The following is a 25,876-nucleotide window of genomic DNA, read 5'->3' as shown; positions in this document are numbered from 1 at the left end:
GACAAGACTTGAAATTTAGATTAACTTCTTTTGTTATTGTGTGTATCACAATGAGTGTGGTTAAAGCTGGAGTTGGATGTTGTGTGTGATTCAGTAGAGTATAATTGAAAGGATTGAGTGATTGGTTAGAATCAGTGGTTACAGCAGGAAAAGCAGTCAGCTGTCTGATGTGTGCATGTGTTCATACTTCAAGTTTTAATAAAACAGTAGGGAAACACCTTAGGTTTTCTCAAGTTTGCTGCATACAAATTTTTAATAGAAATATATGCTTGATTGTCATTCTGAAGGCTAGCAGAGAAGACTGAACCAAAGGGATCTTGCTTTCAGTGCTCGATTTAGAAGATGTTTCTTTAGGTTACTCTCTTGTCATATACTGCTTGTCAGCTCTGTCTCTTTCCTGTTTCTCAAGCTTCCCCCACACAGCATGTTTGGTGAGCATGAGCTGCTGACAGGCTGATCTTTACAGTCTGAGATACCTGTTCTGAACTCTGGTGCTGCCTTGCATGTACTCTTGGCAGTGGGTCCATTGACTCATGAGGGGAAGGAACCATCATCACAGTTAAAAAACTGGTCCCAGACTCAAAAGCAGTTTGTCTTTGTGGACTTGGTTACTCAGGTCCTATGTTTGCTCTAGAAATGGTAACTAAAGGCAGTATAGCACAAATAAAACCAGCCTAAATGTACTAGGAGTGCAAAGAACAAGTGTTTGTCAGGGTTGTTTTCTTGCATCCCAGCAACAAAAACCTGACAAGCTTCATCAAGTTATGTCTGGATTATTATTTAACTTTAATCATAACTGAAAATATGTTCATTTACAATAAATTCCTCTCTTCAGATATGGGTACTAAATTAAACATAAAGAGTGGAAAAAGTCTAGTTATCCTGTTACTAAGCAGCAACATCAGTAATGGAAACACTCTGCTGGATGCACAGGAATACTTAGTCATTTTAAGAGACCTGGAATAGTCTGCTTTAAACCTATAGTTACCATAAGCAGCTGTATGTAATGTTCCCATAAATTCATCTTTGCACAACAAGTTTTTTTTATCTACTATCTATTTTCTCTGTAGTTATCTCTAGTCCAACATCTGACTAGAGAATTTCCTCTGATTGTGTACAAACTCAAATGTATAGGAGAGAGGTTGCATTCAAGTACGAGTTAGCTGGTTGGGGTTAGAGGCCTCTGGAATGTAAGGCAGGGATTTGAAGACACCTGCATATCTTCACTGAGCTTGAGGAAGAAATGTGTTTTAAAAAGTAAGTGTAAGCCATTCATATATCTATGATGCAATATTGCAAATAGAAATTTTCTGCAAGGAACAGTCTAAATCAGATTATATACCTAACATATAAAAATATAGTAGTATTAAATGTAATTAAATTTAGTAGTATTAAACTACTAAAAATCTAGTTCATTAGCTGTGAGTTTTAAAGAAGCTACATGGGCCCTATAAGTATTTGCTACGGTGTAGTATCTTGAGCAATTTCAGGAGATGCTGTTCAGCAGCCTTATCAACAATATCTGTGCACACTGTCATATGTGAACTGTTTTGCCATGACTAGTAAGAAATTTCTCTAAAATAAATTAATTCTGACCATCCTCTATATGCCCTGATTGTTGAAATAAAGCATGGTACAGTAAACAGTTTATTTCTCTATTGAGGTGTTTTGCAGTGAGCAAGATGAAAAGTGCAATTTCACCTTTTGAAAACTAAAAATCTGGTCTCTGATAGCTATTATAAGCACCAAGCAGATAGATTTTCTTCTTCAGCACACTGACCACAGTGGATTTAGAACTATTGTGTAAGGTAATAAAAATAAGAAGTATTTAAAGTCTACGGATTCATACTGATGTGCACTATCAGTTTCCAGTATTGGGTGACTACAAATTCAGTAGCTTTCTTAGGGATCACTGATATATAATGATATGAGATCGATGGGAAATTTTCAATGAAATAGAACTGACTTTTATTGTAATTTCAAATATTTTTTCCTATTCAATTTATTTCTGCCCAATGAAATTTCTTAACTGGACTTGTTTGGATTAATGTATTGTAGATTTATAATCTTTACCAATATCAGATTTTTTGTAAGAGGTTCTTATATGACATTTTATCATTATGATTTCATAAAAAATACAAGGTCATGAAGGGTTATGACTCAATAAAAGGCCACGAGGAAAAAGCTTCATGTTCTCTGTCTGTTCTTTAATTATAGAGATTATGAATATCTAGGAGAGCAGGTACCTTCTCTGCTCTGATTCATTATTACATATTACAAAATCTATTACTTCAGTTCTTATTTTCTTATTAAGCTCTTTTTAAAAGTTCTTGTATTGCTTAAGAAATAGTGTAACTTTATTATTTGAAGATAGACACTTTTTGTATAACCAAAATATATACCCACTCACAAATATCTACTTGCAAAACTGCATTTTAAGCTTACTTGAGTTGAAAAAGGAAAAGAAAGCAGATCTTCACATTAAAAAGTGCATTCAACTTTCTTTTGTGTTATAAAAACATGCGTATGATCATCCCACATTTGTTTCTTGCAAAATTGCAGTACATTAATGATCCCCAAGGGTTCTGTTGTTTTGGTTTTACTTCTTTTCAGATATTGCTAATGGTTTATAATTAGAGTTCTTGAACCTGTGATAAATACCTTTTCTTTTTCCCAAAAGATAATTAAGAGTATCCCAAAACAGGACTGGTAGAAGGACTGCTCTGTGATTGAGAACAGGTCTGCTCCATCACACTTGGTTTTGTATTAAAACTTGATAATGATCTTCATTTACAGTAGTGATACCCAAACCAAACCATATGGACAGAAAGAGATGAAAGAAAACTTAGGCACTTCTGGTTTTAACATAATAAAAGATGCCACAACTATTTCTGAGCTGTTGCATTTTGTTGCTTTAGCACCTTTCCTAACTAACCTGAATGCCAGGGAAATTCTGTTCAAACTCTTGGGGTTTTTTTCCTACATTGGTCAGCTAAGAGGCTTGTTGTCTGATACTTCTATGTACTCTTGAAATAAAATTGACTTGTGTTTTCACTAATGTGATTTGTTCTGAACAAGTCCATTTAGAGGTGCTTGTTACATGGCAAGTAAGTGGTTTCAGCAAGGAAGACATGCTAAAGATTTAAGCATTAAAGTATCAGTGAAGACTCAGGGAACTTATGGCTTCTGTTGTCCTGTATATTTAGGTTTCCTATTATTTTCAAAGTTGTTCTTATTACTTTGATGAAAAATTGTTTCTAATATCACCATGGTGTTTAAATGAGATCATTTGACTTTTAAAGCAGTCAATCAGAGAATAATGTCAGGTCAGTACTGAGCCTCTGTCTTGTATTGTTCTGTAAAGGAATGGCATGTTATATAATGGTAACAATGAAGAACTCAGTGTCAGATGATTAAGAGGAGCAGCTGGTAGATGTTGTTTCTCTGTTGGCCTTCTGGATGAGTAATTGGCAAGGAAAGGTATCAGCTTTGAAGAACAACTTTAAAAATAACTACTAAAATATTCCAATATTTATAATGCTATCAACAATATCTTGCAATTTAGTAATCCAAAAAATTTTGAAGAATAATTTTACTCCTGTAAGTTTAATTTATAAGGAAAAAAAACATTTTTTTTTTTGTTCTGAATCTTTAATGCACCACTTACACTACTTATTCATAATTTGCATGGTTAAATCAGTGCAGCTTGTTTTCTACTTAAATATATGAACACTATGATAAAAATACGCCTGACTTTGTGCCAAGTACCAACTCACAGGACAAGACTCTGATCTATTACTCATCCTTTATGATATAGCTCTGGTCAAAATTTTCAAAGCCTATAATACAATCATTTAGGGATATTCATAAAAGGCCTGAGGCAGTCAGGCCTCCCATTAACTGCTGCTGATAGCAAAGAGCCTGTCTTGTTTATCAGGTAGTGCAGTAATTGCATTTCAGAATAGAAAGTAGCCTTTCTGCTGAGTATACCCTTAAAATTAAATGTGGCAACATAAGCCCTGAAACTTGAATTGTTCTGTTTGTCTTTATTTAGGAACATGCTAAGAAAAAGGAAGAAAAAGGCTGTGGTTTGACCACTTGAGCTTAGCTGCTGTTTCTTTGTGAACACATATTCTGAGTTTTAAAGACATTTCTTTCTTATGAAATCTTTGATTAGAAGTATTTGGCTAATTATAGATAGCAGTAACTTTTCTCATCTAAATCTACTAGCTGAAAGTTTGAGTGAGTGTGTATATGAATCCATATATGAATATATGAATCCATATTAATTTATGACAGGGTGAGCTTTTAAAGAGACCCAGGCAAAATTATTTGTCTGTTTGAGATAACTATAGGTTATGGAAGAAATAATGAATGTAGATGGTAGCTAATGGAGAGAGAGAAGCACCTTTGGAGGATGAGTAATCCCAGTTAACAAAGGTGTTCATATGGCAGAGTGAATTTCCCTTTCAGGCTGAGTGGAGTACAGGTAACAACCTGAACTGAAGACTTAGTGTGGCTAATATTAAATGATAGAAAATGTAGCCTTCTTTTTCCTAAAAGTTATCCCAGTTTCCTGTTTTTCTCTTTTTTCGGTTGTGGCTTCTATTTCAAATGTTTACAATTACTAATCCATTAAATGTTCAAGATATGGGAGCATACTGGATTTATTTAGTAGTAGAATATTATTTCCTTTTAGTTTAGAAACGGGAGAGATGTATTGGATTAATTCCCACTTAACATGTTGAATAAAAAGGAAAAACAGGTGGTGTGGTTCAGAATTCAAGCTATTTGTGAGTGGTAACATCAGAAAACTTTTTTTTTTTTCAGTGCAATTTGAAGGAAGAATTTGAAATAAACAGCAAATTTTCATTTATTGTCTGAAAATTATTTATATTATCAACAGAGAACACAACAATTAGCAGTAACTTGTTGCCTTGGCAGATTAGATTGGTAAGAGGTGAACTGCACCTTTTTCTTACTTTTAGTGCAAAAAAAAGTGGAATATACTCTTTATGTCTTGGGACATAAAGTGCTATATGATTGTATGTCATGTAGCAATTACTGACAGAAAATGTGAAAAGTTTCAGGAGGGTGACAAGTTCTGCATTGAAAATAGATGCTATAATGATGTGAAGAAATGAATGAAACACCAGGATTTTAGTGGACATACAGCATTTTCCCAGAAAAATTTAATTGAAACTGAGACGATATCACCTTTTTCAAGGGAACCATTTTCTTCTCCTTTTGCTGTATGTATAGTACTTTACACTGTAAATAACTCTTATTTGAAAAAAAGATTATGCGTATAGAATCAGAGAATCAGATCTAGGAGGTCTCTGTTATACTAACAAATAACAGAGACTTTAATTTGTAGAAAGAAATTTTGTGGTCAAACTTCTTCGTTTTGTATTCTTTCAGTTTTGTAATATTTTAGTTTCAGTATTTTTTGTTTGTTTGCTTTTTTTTAAACCACGCTGCTTACAACCAAAATAATTAGTGCAGTCTCATTTGAATTAAAGAATAGTGCAAAAATAAATTATCTAATGAGACTTGAAAAGGAAGTCAATACAAAATACACACAGGAATCAACGCTGGTGTTGTCTCCAGAAAAATTGCTGTACTGATTGTCATGAAGTATATTGATGTCACTGTCACTATGACAACATTGTGACAAGAACTAGACACTCTAGGCTACCTTGTAGAAAGGATCTGTCATCTATTTTTTTTTTTTTTTATAAAAAGTAATAGAAATGAGAGCCTCTCCCCCAGCACAGGATTTCATTTAAGGTTAGATGAATTGTTACGGGCATCGGATCAAGGTATTCCTGAACAAGTGACAAGCTGGCTTTTCAAGACAGGTAAGAACAACATATTCAAATATAAAAGGCTTTTACTTTTCAACTAGTAAAAAGAAGAAAAAAAATTCTCTCAAATAGAAACACTTGTATGCAGAAAACTGATGTTTTGATATATTTCTCAAAAGTATGGGATGATTTTATATCCAAGAATATAAGAAACATATGGAAGTAGTGTTTATAATGTAACTTATAAAAAGGATGGTTTTCTTTTTCTTTCTGCTCTTTTAATTTATAACAATCTCTCCAACTTTATGTAATTCTGGTTCTGTGTTATTTTAATGAAGCCACAGAATCTGTGATATACAGCACATTTTCTTTCCTTTTTTAAAACTGTTTTTCACCCACCGATATAGTTTATTTTCTTGTTGTGTATTTGTGTGATCTCTACTTTCTCATTGATTTGAATGTTTGTGTTTTCCCACATCAGACACAGCACTACTTTGTGTCAGCACAACTTGAGAAAATTGCACTCTCTGGAGATACTACAATATTAAGAATATTTCCTGTGTTAATCTATATGTTACTTTTTTGCAATTACGTTCCTCAATTATGGTGCTTTTTTATATATATATTTTATATTAGCTGTTTTAAAACAGAGATTACCAACATGATAGCAACATGAAAAAACACCTAAATAAAATTTTCCCAGAGGTATTTGAATTTCTAGTAATTCCTAAGCAGATTGTAAATGTGCTGTGGAAGTTCTCATGTTTGCTTTGCTATTACCTAACTATGCAAGACTAAGTGAGATGATTTATTATTAAGTCTGGGTCTCTTGATCTTGAGTTCAGTTAAAACAATTAGCTGTTTTTGATTTCTAAGCGACATTGATAGGATACCATTTAAGACTAACATACTTATCTTAAAATGGTTATTATTTCAAAATAAAATTTTAGTCATTTATCAAATGCAACATTCATTAATAAGAACAATGAAAATGTTATAAGTTAAGTTTTCTTTTTACATTAATAATTATTCTGTTCTTCAATTGCTCACCAAGTGAGACTAATTTAATTGGAAGACTGGATAAAACAAAAAGCTGTAATTTAGCTCATATATATTCCTGGGACATAATTAAAAAATACCATATTGAGACAAGATTTTGCGTACAGGCGTATGTATTCAGGACTTAAAAAGCAATCCCATATGAGGGGAAAAGCTATCAGGTTAACAGCAGTAGTCACTACACTCTCAGTGCTTATTACACCAAGATCAGAAAATCAGAGTGAACTCTATCTCCTCTAAATACAGGCTTGAAAAGTTTCTGTAATGCTGTGGAGCCCAATGCACATTATCTTCTGAAAAAAACAAACCAAAAAACCCAAATAAACAAATAGAAACTTTCCTCCTCTACATCCATCAAAGAAGGGAATAGGTCACCTGCTTTTAAAATAATTGTCCTGAGGTCTTGAGCAAATTAGCTACTCTCTTCCAAGTCATATAAGTTTATTTAGGTTTTCTTGAACTGCAATGTGATAGATTATTTACCTTAAAAGCATTTTAAGATTGGGTGAAATTTCTCTTGAAAAATGCATGTTGAAGAGCCGTAAATTTTCACAGCATAATTTCATTTAACAGTGCAGTGCAATTAAGTCATATGAACATAAACCTTTTGCATAAAGGGATCAAGCAGCAACAAACAAGGGAGATGATGTGGTCCTTTGCCTCTCTTTCACTCTGCATTATGTCAGATCACTCTATGTGATCTGTCTAGAAGTGAGTTATAAGAAAACTTCTCCTCTTCCCAAATGCACTTAAGGCTCAGCTTTAGCTGAAAGATATTATCCTAGCACCATAAAAACAGAAGATGAGTGTTTGCTCTGTGAATGGATCCTAGGCACAAGTGAGGTGGGAAGGCACCAGGGCAGGAAAGTGCAGGAGCTGGCCTTTCCCATGAAGAAACTGAGTTACAAGCAGGCTGGGTGGCAGGGCCCAGACTGGTGGTGGAAGGTGCCACATCCAGCCAGCAGATGGTCTCTGGTGGGCTTGCCTGGGGCCCAGCACTGGCTGGGCCCAGTCCTGTTTGATTCCTTTACTGATGGTCTGGATGAGGGGATTGAGTGCACCCTCAGTAAGATTGTGAGTGGCACTGTGTTGGGTGGGAGTGTTGATCTGCTGGAGGGCAGGAAGGCTCTGCAGAGAGGTCTGGACAGACTGGATTATGTGCTGAGGCTGACTGTATGAGGTTCAAGAAGGCCAAGTGCCAGGTCCTGCAACTGGGTCACAAGAGCCCCAGGCAGTCCTACAGGCTCAGATAAGAGTGTCTGGAAAGCTTTCCAGGTATTAGTAGAAAGTGACATGGGGTTACTGTTGGACAGCCAGCTGAACATGAGCTCTCCCTGTTCCCAGGTGGCCAAGAAGGCCAATGGCAGCCTGGCTTGTATCAAAAATAGTGGGGCCAGCAGGACCAGGAGACGCTGTAATGAGCATTGGTGATGCCACACCTCGAATACTGTATGTAGCTCTAGGCCCTTCAAGAAAAATATTGAGGTGCTGGATCATGTCTAGAGAAGGGCAGTGGAGTTAGTAAAGGGTCTGGAGCACAAGCCCTGTGGGGAACAGCTGAGGGAGCTGGGGGTGTTTAGCCTGGAGAAAAGGAGGCTCAGGGGGGACCCCAATCACTCTCTACAACCACCTGAAAGGAAGCTGTTGCAAGGTGAGGATTGCTTTCTTCTCCTTGGCAATCATGGACAGGATATGAGGACACAGCCTCAAGCAGCAAAGAGGATGTTCAGGCTGAATATCAGGAAGAATTTCTTCATGCAAAGGATTGTTAAATATTGGAACGGGCTTCCCAGAGAGGTGGGGTAGTCACTATCCCTGGAAGTGTTCAAGAAATGACTGGATGTGGCACTTATGTGCCATGGTCTAGCTGACAAAATGATGACTTGTCACAGGTTGGACTCAATGGTCCTAGAGGTCTTTTCCAACATAAATGATTTTGTTTCTGTAAAAAACCCTTCTGCAGCCAGCAGAGGCTGGGGGGTACATTGGCAAGGGCAGAGAGACTGTTCCCTCTCACAGGACAAGTTGCCATCTTCTGGCTTCAGAAGTTTCCAAGTCCAATTCCCTTGGGCTCCATCCTTGGTGAAGCATGTTCCATTTCAGCTGTGTTCAAACCTTGTGTCCTTTAGAAAAGAAAATTTAGTTTTGGCCATGTTGATGAAAAACCCAGAGCTGGTTCTATCAATCCATTTTTTTTACTTCTGAGAGAGGTTAGTTTAACTCTGATGATGTTTTGTGATATAAAGTTTGACAAATCATATCTGGTTGCTACTGACAGGCAGTGGGATTGAGGCCTTATTAAAATTTAAATCCTTTTTAAAACTTGCTTCGTTATCTGACCACTAAAAAAGATAATTTATTAGCTCTAATTTATTAGATCAGTATAAATGAGAAAATAATATATATGATGTGCAAGTATAAATTTTGATTTTTGAAAAATAATTACATTAGTGGAATGACCACATTATACAAGTGTGCAATCTCAGATTCTGTTCATGTTTTGAATTCCGCTAGATCTTATAATATTTTCATGAATTTGATATTGAAACCTTCAATACTTTGGAAAATCATAAATATTTGCAAAAAAATATAGAACAGGCCAGCATTTTCAGACCCAGATTTAAGTAACTATACCTATCAATTTATAGTAGTGCAAGCAGTAATCTGTTTAGGAAAATAGAAAGAATAAGTGGTAGTCAGCACTGACTCTGATGTTTTTATGATTTTATGGTTATATTGTATATTCTATTAATGATAAGTATTTTGTAAACAATGCAGAAAGGATTAATATTCAGATTAATTAATATTAACCATGTGCTTTTAGAATATAACACAAATGTGAAGCTAATTCCTTCATTAGTGTTTCAAAATAAGCTGATTTTCCATTGTCTTGAATAAAGTTATATTCCATTTCCTCAGTTGCATATTTTCAAGATCATATTAAGAGGTATAAATCTTTAAAACAGCATTCTGAACAGCACCACTGTAAGACTGGTGCCTTTTTAGTAGGCATTTTCACCTGCTGAGTATACTCTAAATGGTAGTTTGTGTTCCTCTCAGAAAAGATGATTTACTGCTTTTAATCATGTACGTTACCACACCTGAGGGAGTGAAGCTGATTCTCTTATTTCTTTAACACTTCAGGGGAATTAGTGAATCCCTAAATATATGCAAAAGCACTAAATAGCAAAGTTTTAAGCAAGGACATCATACAGATTCTGTAGATAGTGCTGCAAGCTGTGATACACAGTTTGTGAAGAAATCAGTCTGAGCCTCAGTTACCTATAGGTAAACATTGTGCATAATAATAAAAAAATTAAAAATACCTGAAACAAAAACAAACAAGAAATAAAAACACCAATCAAAGAGAAGGACACAAAATACATTAATTACACAAATAAAAACCTTGGTTTGATAATTATAAAGATGGAATAAGAACAGGGTTTTTTTGCATTTAGAGTTATGCTTCTATACAACCAGCCTCATTATTTACATGAGTAGGAACTTATTCTGTGGGACTTTTCTTTCTATGAATAGTTAATATGTGCTGGAGTTTTTTGCATTGTGCTTTTTTGGTGGGTTTTTTATTTTTCTTTTTAGATGCTGGTAGTTTTTTTGTTTCGTTTTTGTTGGTTTTTGTCAAGGAATTTAGATGATATAAACATTCATGTAATATGTCTTGCTGATTATGAATTATGTATTTTGTTATTTTTATACTTTTTGCTGCTGAGGGATTTTTTAGAATAACAGCTTTATTTGGAATTTAATTTTTTACAGTAGCAACTTCAATTTTAAATCAATCTCATCTTGGCTTTAGCTCAGTTCAATCCTCACATAACAATCATCCACAAAGGGAAAATTGCAAGTTCCCTTTCAGATTGCTTTTAATACTCTTCCATGATTGCCTCTTCAAAAACAAATGGGAAGATGATCCTCTATTTCAATTTCCCACTCAGCCCTGGAGTAGCTTCTTTTAACATGGTGGATACTTCACACAAATCTGCACTTTTTCCAGAGAAGTAGTTGAGAAAGGCATGTCTCCACATTTCTTTTACAGATGGCAGATTTGCTTCTGGTGTTCTTATCTTCTGAAATAACTGAGTGGCTAAAAGAGAAAGTCTTTTTCCTTGTGTTACTATATTCTTTTTTGAGCTGACGTCTCCTCCATGATGAGATGGAGGCAAGCGAAACTGAGCATTTATAAAACATGTGCAATGTAATGGAAAATCTGAAAAATCAGGAATACGGGATAAATTATCTGTTGTTCTGGTTACCAGCAAGGGCCTTTGTGGCACAAATGCTGTGTGCTTTGTGTGCTGCAGGAATACTGAGACTTTTGCTGCATGCTGGGAAGTACACACAGGAGAGATCAGATTAAAGATCCCAGTGAACGTTGCACTTAATCAGAGTGTGGGTATGTAATATTGTTAGGCAGTTTTTCCCTAAAAGGGAAAAATAGTTATTCTAGGTATTGATGGTTGGTAATTATGGGACAGTCAGAGAAAACGGGCCATAGCTGTGTTGGTGAAGCACTGCTTCTCTGCTTTGTACAGTCCCCTCTTTTATTGCTTCTGTCCCAAAGCCTGCGGAGCTTGTGCTCTCTTGAGATGTCATTGCAAGCAGTAGTTGAGGTCTGAGATAATGTTGGACACTTTCACTGTGCTCTGTTCCTCAGCCCTCTGGTGTGGTAGCGTGTGCCTGTTTACAGCCCTCATCCAGGACGTGGGTCCCTTGATGGTTTGTCTTGCCAGACTGCTTGTGAAGAATGTGACAAGGTTTCTTAGTCAGATTTCAATAATTATTTCTCCAGCCACAGTTATTTTGTGGTATAAATCACATCACACACTCTCCCTTTCCCCAGAGGAAATATCCAGGTAACATCAGTAATACTGACAGTAGATATAAAGGCATCCATAAATAAAACAAGGTAAAGAAATAAGTCCTTTTACTTTTTGAATAATTTTCTGATTCCTTTTGTCTCAGTGCACATAAGCAGTAATTTTTCGCAAATATTTATGTCTCCTCCAAATCTGAAAACTAATGATTGATGTAAGCTATATTGCTACTGATGAATCAGTGCAAAACTTGAGAGATGTACTCACATAAGACAGAGGTCATAAAGATCCTTCCCATAACTCAGTACTGCCAACACTGGTCTCTTGATATTATTGCCTTTTGAGAGATATGTACTTGTTAACATAACTTAAATCCAGTATGTATCCCACTTTAAAAAATGTTGAGATTAATATTATTTTTAAATAATAGCAAGGAAAAATCTATTTTGAAGTAGATTGTTTTGAAAATCTCTGATAACTTAAAATTTATATGGTGTCATACGTGTTTAAAGCACCGTGGAAGTACTAATTTGTTTTCCACTTCTAGCTTGTAGCTAAACAATGTACCAATTTCATTATATGGAAAAGTGGGAGAGCAAAAATTAATAATGTAGTGAAACATTCCAGATAAGGTTTTAGGAAATATGTTCCCAATGCTATCACCAGTCATACTGGATGCACTGATTCTAAGATTACAATTTTGACTGTAGTCTTGCTATAAAGGATCTAAAACAGAAATGGTATAAAATATTTAGAATACCTGCTAGAAATTGTTAGATGTAAGGGAAGACTTACAATATATTCTGTGTTGTGAGCTATGTGGGTTGTTTATTTGTGTGGTTTGGGATTTTTAGTATTTTTTCTGGTTATTGAAATAGTATAATTTCATCAATAAAATTATGCTATTTAATCAATGACATCATTTGATAATAAATAAATAATAAGAATGACTGTGTTTGGTGTACTATCTTTCAGGATTTCTTTCCAAGTAGATACAAAGGCCTTTGAATGGTCTAATTGCTGTAAATGGGAGTTAAATTTTGATTGATTTAATGAACAAAATTTTAGGGATTTCTGTTTAAATGTGAACTTGCTAGCCAGGTAGGCAACTAGATGTTTTTCCATGTTCAGTCAGCTTTATCAATTTCTATGAATTGTTAAGGAGCCTTTTTTATCACTTTAGCTACATGCAATTCTTTCATCTGTGAAAATATATTCACAGAGCTTTTGCAGAAATAAGTCATAATTTATTTATTTTTTTTCAAGGGTAAGCCTCTTTGAATTCAATTTCCTTTTTTTTTTTTTTGTTTCATTTGGGTTGGTTGTTTGTTCTCTAAAATTTTACTACTTAGGATACATTTCTACTACAGTATATTTCAGCTTGGTTGTCTAAAACAAGATCTGGAAATTACTGAACAGAGTAGAAGTAAATGATGAAATTATCTTATTGCTAACAGCAGACTCATTGTGAACACATTTTGTTTGATTTCTGTATTTAAAAAGTATACCAAGAACTAGGGATATCCAGATTGTGGTCAGGGATGGATGCCCCAGTTTGTGATCCATCAGGTTGCAACATGCCCTGCCTGTGCTCCATCCTTTCCTTCTCACAGGAGAACATCAGTGCAGTCTTTCCCACCCATACCACAGCCAAATGGTGGGAACTAAGTCCCTTAACTATTTAACTATATACGTATTTTCTGTAACTTCGGCTGTTTATATATATATGTGAAAACAATGTTCTAACACATTCAGTTATCTTACACATTCAAGTACATTAATTAAATGTTAGTATATTTTAAGTGTCATGTTAAATAAACACCTTAATTCTTAATGCAGGTGTCTAGGAATTACATGCTCAGTGTTTCCAGTTTTTCCTGTGTTTAGTTACAGTTGATGAATGAAATTACTGAGCAAAGTCAAGTTTTGCCATTTTTTCCTAAGACTTGCATTATGTCATGGGCCAGTCTCTGTTTGTTGTAACAAAGTCATTCATCACAGCAACTCATATGACAGAATGGTGTAATTTTATTCTGTACATCATCTGTGGGCTATAAAAAAGAAGCTATAAAATGCAGTGAAGCACATTAAAGTCTTTCTGTGAAGCAGGTAAATACTGGTAACCTCTGATCTGGTTCTGCATCTCTCCTGCTTCCCACGGGGATTACTGTTGAAGGTTGCCCGATCCTCTGAGCTGGAATCACACAGATTAGCCTCCTTGGAGAGCTGTACTTTGTCAAGGAAGCCTCCACTCCTTGCAGATGTTGGCTGTGCTGCCCTCACCTGCTGCCTGGCTGAAGAAAGGGCTGTAGCAGCTCCAGTGTGGGCTGCACTGGGGTGGCTTTGTGGCACTTAACTCATGCACAGACAGAGCTTCTTCCAAGCAGACCTCTGCAAAAGTGTCTTGGAAATGACAAGGTTATGGGATTACAGTGCTCTGTCTATCTTGCTGTCTTTTGACAACATTATTTCATGAAATTTCAGTGAAATCCCGAAATAAGTTTGTAGGAAATTTTTTTTGAGATGGGAGTTTTGATTGCAGTATGACTTATCTGAATTGACAGGTGTCTTTGAGAGGGTTCAGAGCTTCCCTCTTCTGCTACAAAAGCAGAGAGAATAATAGTGGGTTGAATGAGTATTAATGTGGCATGTAATACATTCTTTGTGACAGAAGAATGACAATATTTAGAGATTAAATAAAATGCTAAAAATTGGGTGAAGGGAAGTGGCTGGATTAAGTAAACTAATTAGAAAAGAACCTCTGGTCAGTAAATAAAGTAGTTTTCACCTTTGAAAAAGAAAAACACACTGCAAAAGCACCAGATAAATAATCTTGACTTCAAATTGAAAGGCTTTAAAGTATCTCAAAAATATTATAAAGTCAATAAAATATTGATGGGAGTTTTAAAGTAGAAATTATTCTTCTATATGCATGACTAAGTATCTTTTCAGTTAGAAAATGGAAAACTAAATTTCATAAAGGTTGGCTCTACCATGACATGGGCATTATATCTTCTCTAAAATAGTTATGAGAGTTCTGCAATATTAGACAAAAGTCCCAGCAACAAAGTGAAAATACAAGTAGAAGATTTGAACCACAGCTCACACAGAAAGAAACCAACATTGTCATTGTAGAGTGTAAGAACCCACAAAGATAAGGTACAGAATAAGACATGGCACACATGATCACTTTGATGTTGCTTTCACTTTTTCTTCATAAAAGTAAGACCTAAGGCTTGCCTGATGTTCTGAGATGCAAGCCCTTCATGGTGTTTCCTTTTATTGGCTCAGAAATGAAGGCTAAAGAAAATTGAGATAATTGTATACAACTTTTAATTATGCTGTTTCTTTTGGCAATTTCTTGCTCACAAGAAATTGATGAACTTCAAAATGTAATGGTAAGAGAAAAATTAAAGGGTAGAAGTAGTGTCAGGTGGAAGAGCATAAAAGAAAAAAAGGTAAAAATATCATTCAAAAATACACTTATTCAGATATTTGAGTGTGAGAGTGGTCTCAGGAGTCTTTGGATGAGGGAAGAGATGAGGATTTGACTCCATATTTCAGAAGGCTTGATTTATTATTTTATTATATATATTACATTAAAACTGTACTAAAAGAATAGAAGAAAAGGTTTCTCAGAAGGCTAGCTAAGCTAAGGATAGAATGGAATGAATACCAAAGGTTTGTGTCTCGGACAGAGAGCTGAGCCAGCTGGGCTGTGATTGGCCATTAATTATAAACATCCAAGAGAGGCCAATCAAAACCACAGCAGCAGACAATCATTGTTTACATTTTGTCTCTGAGGTGTCTGAGCTTCTCAGAAGGAAAAAATCCTAAGGCAAGGATTTTCATAAAAAGAAGTCTGTGACATTTGAGAATGATGAGGTTGCATTGACCCTGATAAAAAAAAAGGAGTTGTTATTGATAAAATAGCCATTGAGATGAAAAGTAGTAGTAAAAATAAACCTAAAAAAACCCCCCTTTAATTCACAGAGAAAGAAAAACATACAACATCCCCCTTCACAGTTGGTTTTGGAATTTCTTCAGGTGTTGCTGTCTGCCAGCATGAATAGTTAACATCTTGACAGCTTAAACCATGAAGCACAGAAAAATTAAAGTAAGCAAAACTTGAGTGATCTGGAGAAAACAGTGTTTACCATAGGCACTGTTGTCAGATTCAGTCAGTTGTTTTCCCTCATATGTTTTGCATTGATAATAATTTCATTATGATAAAATATGTGGATTGATGTAAACAGCCTGGAATTTGCACTGTGTTCAGTTTGTAAATCTTGCTGGTGCTCTAGGCCTGATAGCTAGAAGCTCAACCAGCATGCAACCTTGATATAATCGTCAACATCCAGCAGTACAAAATGTAAAAAAAGAAACACACAACTAAGTTTTAAGCAAGGACAATTGTGAATATATGTGGTGGTCCTCAATGCATCTGATGGTTGCAAAGGAACTGAAAATACTTATTATTGGTGGCACTGTGATCCAGTTCCAAGCAAGGAAAAAGTAGCCCTTTGCACAGAATAGGGTGGCACTGTGGGAAGACTGCCTTGAGCCTAGGTGGTTTGTAGATTTTTCTCTTAGGGAAGATAGTTCTCTTAATGCTAAGCTTCTGTGAAAGATTGAAGTTAACCCTCCTTTTGTATTTTCTTAGCTGAGTAGTGTAAAGTAACTTCACCAAGGCCAGAACATGCTGGTTACATCTCTAAGGGGCTTAACTGCATAGTGTTTAGATACTAAACAGCTTTAGGCTGATTCCAGTGGAGATAAAAATCTCAAAAAAGGCAGTCACAGTGCTTAGGAACATAACCCTCCAATGTCAAGGTGTAAAGGACACAACAGAAATAGCAGAAATTCTGTGTAAGATTCTTTCCTCTGAGGGTTGTCAAACACTGGTATGGCTTGACTAGGGAGTTTGGGGTATCTCCATCTTCAGAGATAGCCAAAATCCCACACATTACCCTCCAATGTCAAGGTGCAAAGGACACAACAGAAATAGCAGAAATTCTGTGTAAGATTCTTTCCTCTGAGGGTTGTAAAACACTGGTATGGCTTGACTAGGGAGTTTGAGGTATCTCCATCTTCAGAGATAGCCAAAATCCCAACTGGACACAGCTTTCAGTAACCTGTTATAGCTTTAGCAATCCTGTTTGAGCAGGCTGTTGGGCTAGAGGATCTCCATGGGTGCCTCCCTGTCTCAGCCAGCCTGCTCTTCTGGGTTTTGTGTTGTGTTGTGCTCCTAGAGAAGACAAAATTTAACCATGTATAGAGGAAAGAGTAAGAAACACTTTCTGGCAAGAATTTCAGATCTCACACAGTGCAATGAAAGGTGGCATTAAAGATGAATCAATCACATCCTTCAGACATTTAAATCAAGATATTTCTTCAGAGAGAAATTGTGTAAATTAGAAAAGAGAAAAGAAGGGTACAAGAAGAAAGACCATAGAACCTCTGTAATATTTAGAGCTAAGTTTAAATGTTTTATTCTTTTTCAAGGCAGGGAGGTAATGGTACCTTTTAACATTTAATCAAAAACATTATCTATAGAAGTTTTGTTCAGGATTTCAATTTTAAAAAAGTCTAGAAATATACTGAAAATTTATCCTCAAAAATGCAGGATGCAGTAATGTTATTTTAGAAGTGTGTTCATTTCCAGAAGGGATATTTTTGAAGAATTGGAAGAAATTCAATACTTTTATAGCGCAATTATACCTAGGCCAGGTAAATATAGAAGATTCTTGAATACTCCCTTAGGTTGTAGGGTTTTTTTCCCAAACAGAAGGAACAAAAGAGATAGATTTTCAATAGTGTTTGTGCATCAATAGCTTTAACAAGTGAATTATTTCATTAAACACAACGAGCTGTGAAAAACAAACTGAAATTAGATTCACTATTTGTCATTGCATAGAACTGCAATCCACTTTTCTCCAAATATTGATGAGAGAAAATTAAAGGGCTCTAAATCTAAATACTGTATGTTTGCCACAGCAATATCAGCTCTATGGTCTTGTATTCCATGAGCATCTGAGGGATCAAATGGTATAATAAATGAACAGGATTTTCTGCCCTCTACAAACATGTTTTTATGCTATTCCCAGGCAGCAATTATTGGTTTGCCCTGAACATGTCTGTGGCCTTTTTAAGCTAAACATTTATTTGGAATGCATGCATACTACAAATAAACAAAGATGACATCAGTGTCTCTGACATACAGAGGAGCTTGGATGTAGTCAGCACTAAATAGATATTGTAAAGTAAAAAATGTTACTCTTCTTTTAGATTACAATGTTATTTAACAGGAAAAATGAATAATAGAGTCTAAGTCTATGGAATTTAAGATGTCTGTTGCTGATTGTATTGTGGTAAAACCAGATATTTTTCTAGTTGTGCCTTTGGGTATAGTGTGTAATTCTCTGAATCAAAGGAAGAACTTCCTGAAAAAAAATGTTAAACATTCCAAAAAGTATCCCTTAAAAGTGAAAAAAATCTAAATCAGTCTTGCACTGAAGAAAATCTTTACATTAAAATTTTTGTTCTAGGAACTAAATCAATGCTCAAAATAATTTGGCTGTTTATAACAGCTACATGTCCTTTTAAGTATGAGGAGAGTCCAACAAAGAGACTTCCCAAAAGGATTTGTGTCAAAAAAGTAAAAATGAAGATGTACTGTTTATCCCACTTTTTTGTACTACATAAGTGCTTCAGATGTAGGGTAGAGGATTGCTGCTCACCAACCAGGGCTGCTTTTCAGGTAAGTTTATCACGTTTCTCCACAAAAGATGACCTCTGCATACCAAGGGCCATTTCAGAAGGAGGATTATATCAGCCAGCACTTGGTAGTTCAGACAGCAGGCAGGAGGATAAAATTGTGTTTTCCCAGATCTTAGCACCAACTGGGGTGATGGACACAGTGAGCACGCTCTCTGCAGTGTTGATGCTGCTGGCACTGGAAAATGAGACTCCTGGACACCAATGCAAGGAGAAACAGAGGGAAAAGCTGTAAATTTTACTGGTTTTGTGGAGACAAAGAAATGTTCAAAACAAGTGTAGCATTATGTTTTCTTCAATCAGCCTATTTTCTTCAGCTGGCTCTTGCCTCTGGGTCTCAGAATACAGAAACAGTTCTCTCTTGCTTTATGCTTTAAGAGCTTTAATCTTCCTGCTGATACTGTGTATTTCATCCTCGGTGTTAACTTCAGTGTGAGAAATAGTAGTGGTTAAAATGTGTGGGCCAAAAGGGATAAGAAAACTGGAGAGACAGCAGAAAAAGGAACAAAGCAATGCAGAACAGCTCAAAAGCCAAAAAAAGAGCATCACAGCACCTTGCTTTTAGTGTTGTCAGGTTCACTGTCTTAGTCTGTACTCTCCCAGTAAGGGATGTGTATTTTTATGCAAGAGGTATATCTTGTAAAAGAAAAGGCTGAATTGTATGTTCTGAATAGCACAGATAGCAAGTTGTATAATGAACTCTGTTTAAAATTTTACAGGTATAAAACCACTTCAGTCAAAGTGAGAAAATAAGGCCCTCATATAATAGAAAAAATCAATTCTTGATGATTCCTGTCACTGGAATTGTTTTTCAGGGTTGACAGGTCTGAGAGACATTGCATTCTGTCTGCAACCTTGTCAGACAAAACCACTGGAATGGAGGAAAACACTATCAATGGAATGCTAATGTTTTCTTTGCCTACATGAAGTTCACATTTCCTTAATAGTTGTGAAATTGTGTGGCAGTTTGCTTTCAGTGTCCAGTAGCATTCGTGTCACCAACTAAATATTTCTCTCTTCTTATCTCACTGAAGGATGTTAGACTTTTTAAAAAATAGATTGATGGTGATTGATGGCATCAGAAACTTCTTCAGATGCAAGATAAATCTTCCAAAGCTGCTTCTACTTTTGTGTCAAAATGTTATTCCCAAGAGCTAACAAAAACTCATTTAGGAGCATCTCCTAGTTAAAAATTGTTTTGATGCTCTTGTGGGAAAAATGGGTTAAATGTTAGCGAACTGTTTATAAACTTCACCAAGGATTGATAGACATAAAAAAAATATCATTTCACTCCTGAAGAACTTTAATTGAGGTATTAAATTGTGGTATTTAATTGCTCCACCTTTCAAAAGGTGATAGTTTGGGAATTATACATTATTGATGTATTTCTTTATTTATTCTCGATTTTGAAAAAGTTGGGTTTTTTTTTTTTTTTTATGTTATTGCACAAGGTATTCTTCCCAGCATTTTTTATAGTATTGTGTAGACTATTTTCCATCAACACTATAACGACAGTGTGTGTAGAGAAGCACAAAATTAGAGAAGGAAGGAAACGAAATTATGTGTCAATACTACACTGACTTGGGCTCCAATTATTTTGGAAACTTCTGCACATCCATTTTATGAAATATGTTTATACAGCTATGCATATTATTTGCTAAGTATCAGTGAAGGCTAGAAACTCTACAAGGTGAAAAATGAATGCCAGTTTTTGTCCTGTCTGACAAACAGTAAAGTCAGATTGGTTGTTCAGTGCAATTATAGAAGTATTCTTTCTACATGGCTTCTCCCTTTCTGTCAAAATGATAGAGGCTTTTAACAGGAGTTTGACTGAGAGTATTGTGTGAAATATGAATGAGCTGCATCATTCCATGGTATAGATCTAATATGTAAATGAGATTTCAAGAGAGAGCAGTGGAGAAGGCTCCAGTGAGTTGTTTTTCATTAGGAAATTTGGATTAATTGGTGCCCTGATCTTTATTTTGACAATTATTCTTAACCAACATTACAGCAGTGATTGCAAAAAAAAAAAAAAAAACAAAAAACCAAACAAACAAAAAAAAAAAACAGAAACAAAACTGTGGGTTTGGTAGTTGCTGGAATATATACTTATATATAAGCATTTGCTCACACTGAGTATATTTCTAAATTAAACCAAAGGACATATTAATATTCTAATTTATTTATGTAGTTAATTAATGATAATGGATTATAGAAAGTGATTTCATCATATTTACTACCATATCCCTTATAATTACAGAAACAATTGTCTATAAATAATGGCATAGTATATGACTCATCCAATTAATCCTGCCATACAGGTACTTTTCACTACTGTAAGAGAATTTTTTTATTACAGGTAGGAATGGGGGAAAGGTAGGAATTCAGAAAAAATAACCTGATACACTTGTTTCTCATGTCATATTAATAATTGCTGAAGATTTCAGGACACAGACAGACCTAAATACTACATAAAGTTCAATGATATGCCTTGTTTTGAAACCTAAACTGCTTATAAATGCAGTAAAAAAATTATTTATTGCTTAAAACCAGAGCAGAATAGAAAAATTTCCTTTCACTTTGATTTTTTTTTAACTGAAACTATTTTCATATGCAAATGCTACTACTTTTCTTATATTGTAAAGTTCAACATCAGGCTTAAACTCTAAATTTCCAGACTTCTGTAATCATTTGCAGGATATTGTGTTGTTATAACTTAAGGTCATATGTCTTGATGAATTCTTGTAATGAATAGTTGCAAGAGTTTTAATGGCTGTCTGAGATCCTTCCTCTCCTTCCTCTGTGGGCAAATTGCCATGATTTATATCACATGATAAAAGTTTAGGTGTTTATAACATGCTACCAAAGCCTCCCCTGTACTCAAATAAGACAAAAATGCAACCCATGAGGACAATTCATACTAGCCTGGAAAAGGCCAGATAACTGAGCCTCTGCTGTTGTTTATATCTAGAGTAGGAGTCCTAGTAAAATCTATGTATTGTATTAGTTGCCTTGCCCTTATCCTAGTTGTTCTAAATGGGCTGCAGCTGTGATGCCCTAAATTGGGCAGCAGCTGTGGCTAATGAGGATAACTGGGATAAAAGGGGGCGGGTTGGCCGGTCAGGGAGAGCCTTGGAGGAGCCCTGATGAAGAAGTAGGAACAGCACTGCTGTGAAGAGCTGCTTGTGAGAAAACCACCCTGAAGGTACCGGACTTTAGAATTATGATAACAGCAATATGAATACAACCAGTGGTGACCCTGATGTGATAGAAGTTAGGACAGCTGAGAGCTGTGGCAGCCTGAGACCTGGGACTCTAGAAATATAACAACAAGTGGCGATAGAAGATAGGAAAGCTGAGAGCTGTGAAGAAACGTGGCCTTTGAGTTGAGCTGTAACAGCCAGGAGCTGTGAGAAACATGGCCTTTGAGCAAGGAGCTGTGGTGAAATATGGCCTTTGAGTCATGGGGAAATGTATGTATTGTACTTGAATATCTATATTGTATTTGAATACCTGTAAGTAAAAGAAAAGGGGGAAATATAGTAGGAGTCCTAGTAAAATATATGTATTGTACAAGTGGCCTTGCCCTGATCCTAGTTGTTCTAAATGGGCTGCAGCTGTGGCTAATGAAGATAACTGAGATAAAAGGGGGTGGGTTGGTCGGTCAGGGAGAGCCTTGGAGGAGCACTGATGAAGAAGCAGGAACAGCACTGCTGTGAAGAACTGCTTGTGAGAAAACCACCCTGAAGGTACGGGACTTCAGAAATATGGTAACAGCAATATGAATACAACATATATCCTACCATTAACTGTGGAAGAAGGTTTGCAGACAGATTTTGAAGATTCTTATCACCAATACAAATTTACACATCATAATGTCATTTATTTCAAATGCATTAAATGCTATTCCAGTGCATAAGAATCTAAATGATTGAATGATAGGGTTAAATAAGCAGTTTGGACTGTGAGGAAAATTACAAGTGAATGAACTTCAGATCATGCAGACAAGTGATGGAAACAATTTCTAATAGTTAGATTGGTATAGGATTTTTTAAACATAAATTGGCCATTTAAACAATGCTTAAAATGTGATGGCCCTGTTGTGAGGTTTTCTCATGCCAGTATCAAACACTTTTTCATTGGTTTGTAATAGCAAATTCAAGGGTTACAAATTTGCCTAATTCTACTTTTTCATAAACTTATTTTTTGGTGAGAACTTTCTCACATGATCTGTTTCACTCGTGTCACCGGAATTCCCCGCACAAACATTTTCCCCCATGTGAAAAATGTTCTTCTCCAGTCTTTGAGTGAGAAACCAGGTTGATTTAGTGAACTGCATGCATCAATTCTTGGCAATTTGAGGATGGTAATATAAATTCCTCTAGACTGTAATTAGCTTCTGATATATTCTTAATGTAGACAGTGTGGAGATCAAAATCCATATGTTTTTCTTTTTGCATAGAGTGTTGACTCATGTAAGTAACCCCACACAAGAAATTTCCAAAGTAGTTTTGAAAACAGACTGTGCCAGGACAGTATTTGATATCCTAGCTGTTCCACTCTTAATATTTGAAGATTACAAGTTTCTTGAAAATAATTTTATATTTGTTATGTTTTTGCTTTTCTTACGAGACCAGGGCTAGAATCCCAGTGTCATAACACCTACAGCACCTGCTGTTCTATCTCACACATGCTCTCCTTCCTGCCAAGCAGGCAGTGTTGGAAATCATAACTGTCCTGCAATCAGAAGATCTTGGTTCAGCAAACCAATAAATGTATTCTTTATTTGGAGATGACACCACTGAATTATGAGAAATGGAGACTAAATTGCTGAAATAGAAAGTAATATATATATATACATACATTTAGTTCTGAACTAAGAACAGAAGCATGTTTTCCTTGATTCATCACAGATTTAGTTTAGTAAGACTGTTGTGAAGAATCTTATGCCATGATTTGATCATTTCATACAGCTAACCCTTTTCCACCTAAAATTTAGGGGTGATTGGCACTATCCTTAGAGTGGTTTAATTCAATATATGGGGTGAGTCTTAGGCACTCATTTAAAGACACTTATTTTTGCTATCAAAGGGCTACAGCTGTGAGCCCATAGAATATGGTGATAATTTCAATAATATGGTGGAATGTAGGAGTGACTGAATTTCAAAACCAGTTCTCAGTGTTTGAAATAGTAGTGATTTATTTGCAATTGCAGACATGTGGCAATCGGCACTCAGTTTTGGGGTGGGAGGGAGATATCAAATCTTCCCACTTTATTTTTAGACAGATGTAATGCTAATTTAAAGAACTATGCTGAAGATTAGGAAGACAATAGAGAAGAACTGTGAAAGCTTATTTTTTATTTTTGAGGAGATTCTTGTTCTGAGGTACGGAAGGTCTCTTTCCATACTTTGGCTGGGCAATTAAAAACAGATCTTCTAGTATAATTTATCTTTTGAAGCCTTGGAAAGAATTCAGAACCAAAATCAGTTGACTTTTCTTTCAGCTGATGGTAGGTCCAAGTATGGAAAGGTTTTCAGAGTTTTTGCTGCCAGTTGCAATTAGGTTATGCAGAAGTTTACACCTCCTGGATTTTTTTTTATTCTTCTGCATAACCTGGTTCCATTTTCATTCATATGGAATTCAGATTGACCATGTGCCTGGACCTACAGCTATTTATCTTGCACTTCATGTCTTGTCTGTGATTTTTTTCTAGATTAGTTGGAAATTAGAGCATGAATTTGCTATTATAATTGGTTGATTATGAAATTGCACAATTTACTAATTTCCCCTCCCCTTCCCCCCCCTTATTATCCAAAGTCTCACTTGTAATTTAAACAATTCATTTGAAAAATTGTCGTTGATGTACAAAGATAAAAAAGTACATACAATGCAAAAAACCTTTCAGATTTTTTTTGTTCACATTTTCTATTTTTTAGGAATATTTAAGTATGGTGGTTGTATTTACCAGCCATGAAAGGCTGCTCATACTAATCGTGACTCACTTAGTGTTTTGCTGAGTCTCTGTGATTAGCAAAATACAATAACAGTACAAAATTACTGTAATTTGGGACTTGGATCTATGACACGACTCCACTTTTCTGTTTGCTTTTCTTTGGGGCTGAAAAGGTTAGATTTCTATAAATAGGACATGATCCAATAATCTGTAGAATTGTCCGTCCTTTGCTTTTAAGAGTCTGTGACATTTTCTTTTGATGACACCAGCTTCAATGGCTTTAGAGAGGTACGATTTTGCTGGAAGGAAATGGCACCCAGACGTATTTCAGCTTCATTCTTCTTTTCTTGTTAAGACTTGTAAATTTTTTTATATCATCCTTTCCAAGAGGCAGTTTCCAGAGGTTATATTCTTGCTGGGGTTTTGGGGAAACATTAAATATGACCACGCCATACTCTACAGTGTGGAAAATGGCATGTTCCTTTGTGAAGCCTATACTTATGGCAAGGCATAGGCAGTAAAGATGCTAATAAATTCTCTGAAGTGTGTTTCTAGTTCCCATGTGTGCTAGCATATCAAATAGCAATCCATTTTGACCGATACAGACAGTTTGGCAGACAGTAAGATGCTCACTCTTGGCAAACTTCTAAATCCACGTTTGGGCGTAAAAGTTCCAGCGAAATAATTTTTAGTGCTTTTGAACCTTGGCAGCTGCTTTTGGCTTGGAGATAATTTTTAGTTATTCACTGTTGCTGGAATCATTAATGAAGGTAAATGGCAGTGAGTGGGTTGTATCAATTGTAACTTTTAAAAAGTTAAAAAAAAGAAATATGAGAATTTGATCGTGACTTGGAATCATTGCAAACTTATTTGCCTATTCTAAGAATAACTGTTGCCATGAATAAATGAAAGATTTTATCATGTTAACATCTGGGCAGAAAGGCAGGAGCTGCTGTTTCTTCAGTTCACTTACACACAGAAGAATAATTTTTATTGTAGGCACTGTGATGATTAAGAGAAATTTAATGAATTGATAGGTAAAGGTCAGCTGTTAGAGTATGCTAATCCCTCACGTTAGAAATATCTTGTATTCCAGGTAATCCTCCATCCTGGAATGGCTTGAGGGCAGAAGGTCATGGAAGAACAACAAAGCCCAAGTTAGATTATTTCAAAAAGAGTGGGTTTTCAGATAGAGCCCCAAGAAAATGTCAACATTTTATCCCGCTTGGTTTCTCTCTCTCTCCTCTATGTAGGAAGACTTCATAATGAGTGTCATTCAGAAAGTAACTGAAACAGGAATATCTCTTATCCTGCATCTGAATTCTTTACAGGACTTGTAAAAGTTCTGAGGTTCTTTTTTTTTTAACCAGTGTCCTTTTCTGTGCATTCTTTGAATAAAATATTCCAGAAGAATATCAAATGCTAGTGGAGAATGGCACTTC

General features: G+C 35.6%; 1 protein-coding gene across 2 annotated transcripts in view; it reads left to right on the top strand.

Annotated features, from left to right (window-relative positions):
• DGKB (diacylglycerol kinase beta) overlaps window positions 1–25,876 on the top strand; it is a 389,837-nt gene that overhangs the window by 7,275 nt on the left and 356,686 nt on the right. The window contains exon 1 of one of the 2 annotated variants that reach the window (XM_026798569.2): window positions 5,711–5,861. The exons of the other annotated variant lie outside the window; for it this stretch is intronic. The gene's annotated coding sequence lies outside the window, so the exon portion shown is untranslated. Of the gene's footprint in view, window positions 1–5,710; window positions 5,862–25,876 lie in introns of those variants that run through there. 2 annotated transcript variants of the gene reach the window in all.

Source organism: Zonotrichia albicollis, chromosome 1 (assembly GCF_047830755.1).
Source record: "Zonotrichia albicollis isolate bZonAlb1 chromosome 1, bZonAlb1.hap1, whole genome shotgun sequence".
In the NCBI taxonomy this organism is placed as follows: domain Eukaryota; kingdom Metazoa; phylum Chordata; class Aves; order Passeriformes; family Passerellidae; genus Zonotrichia; species Zonotrichia albicollis.
This window is presented reverse-complemented; position numbering and strand designations above follow the sequence as displayed.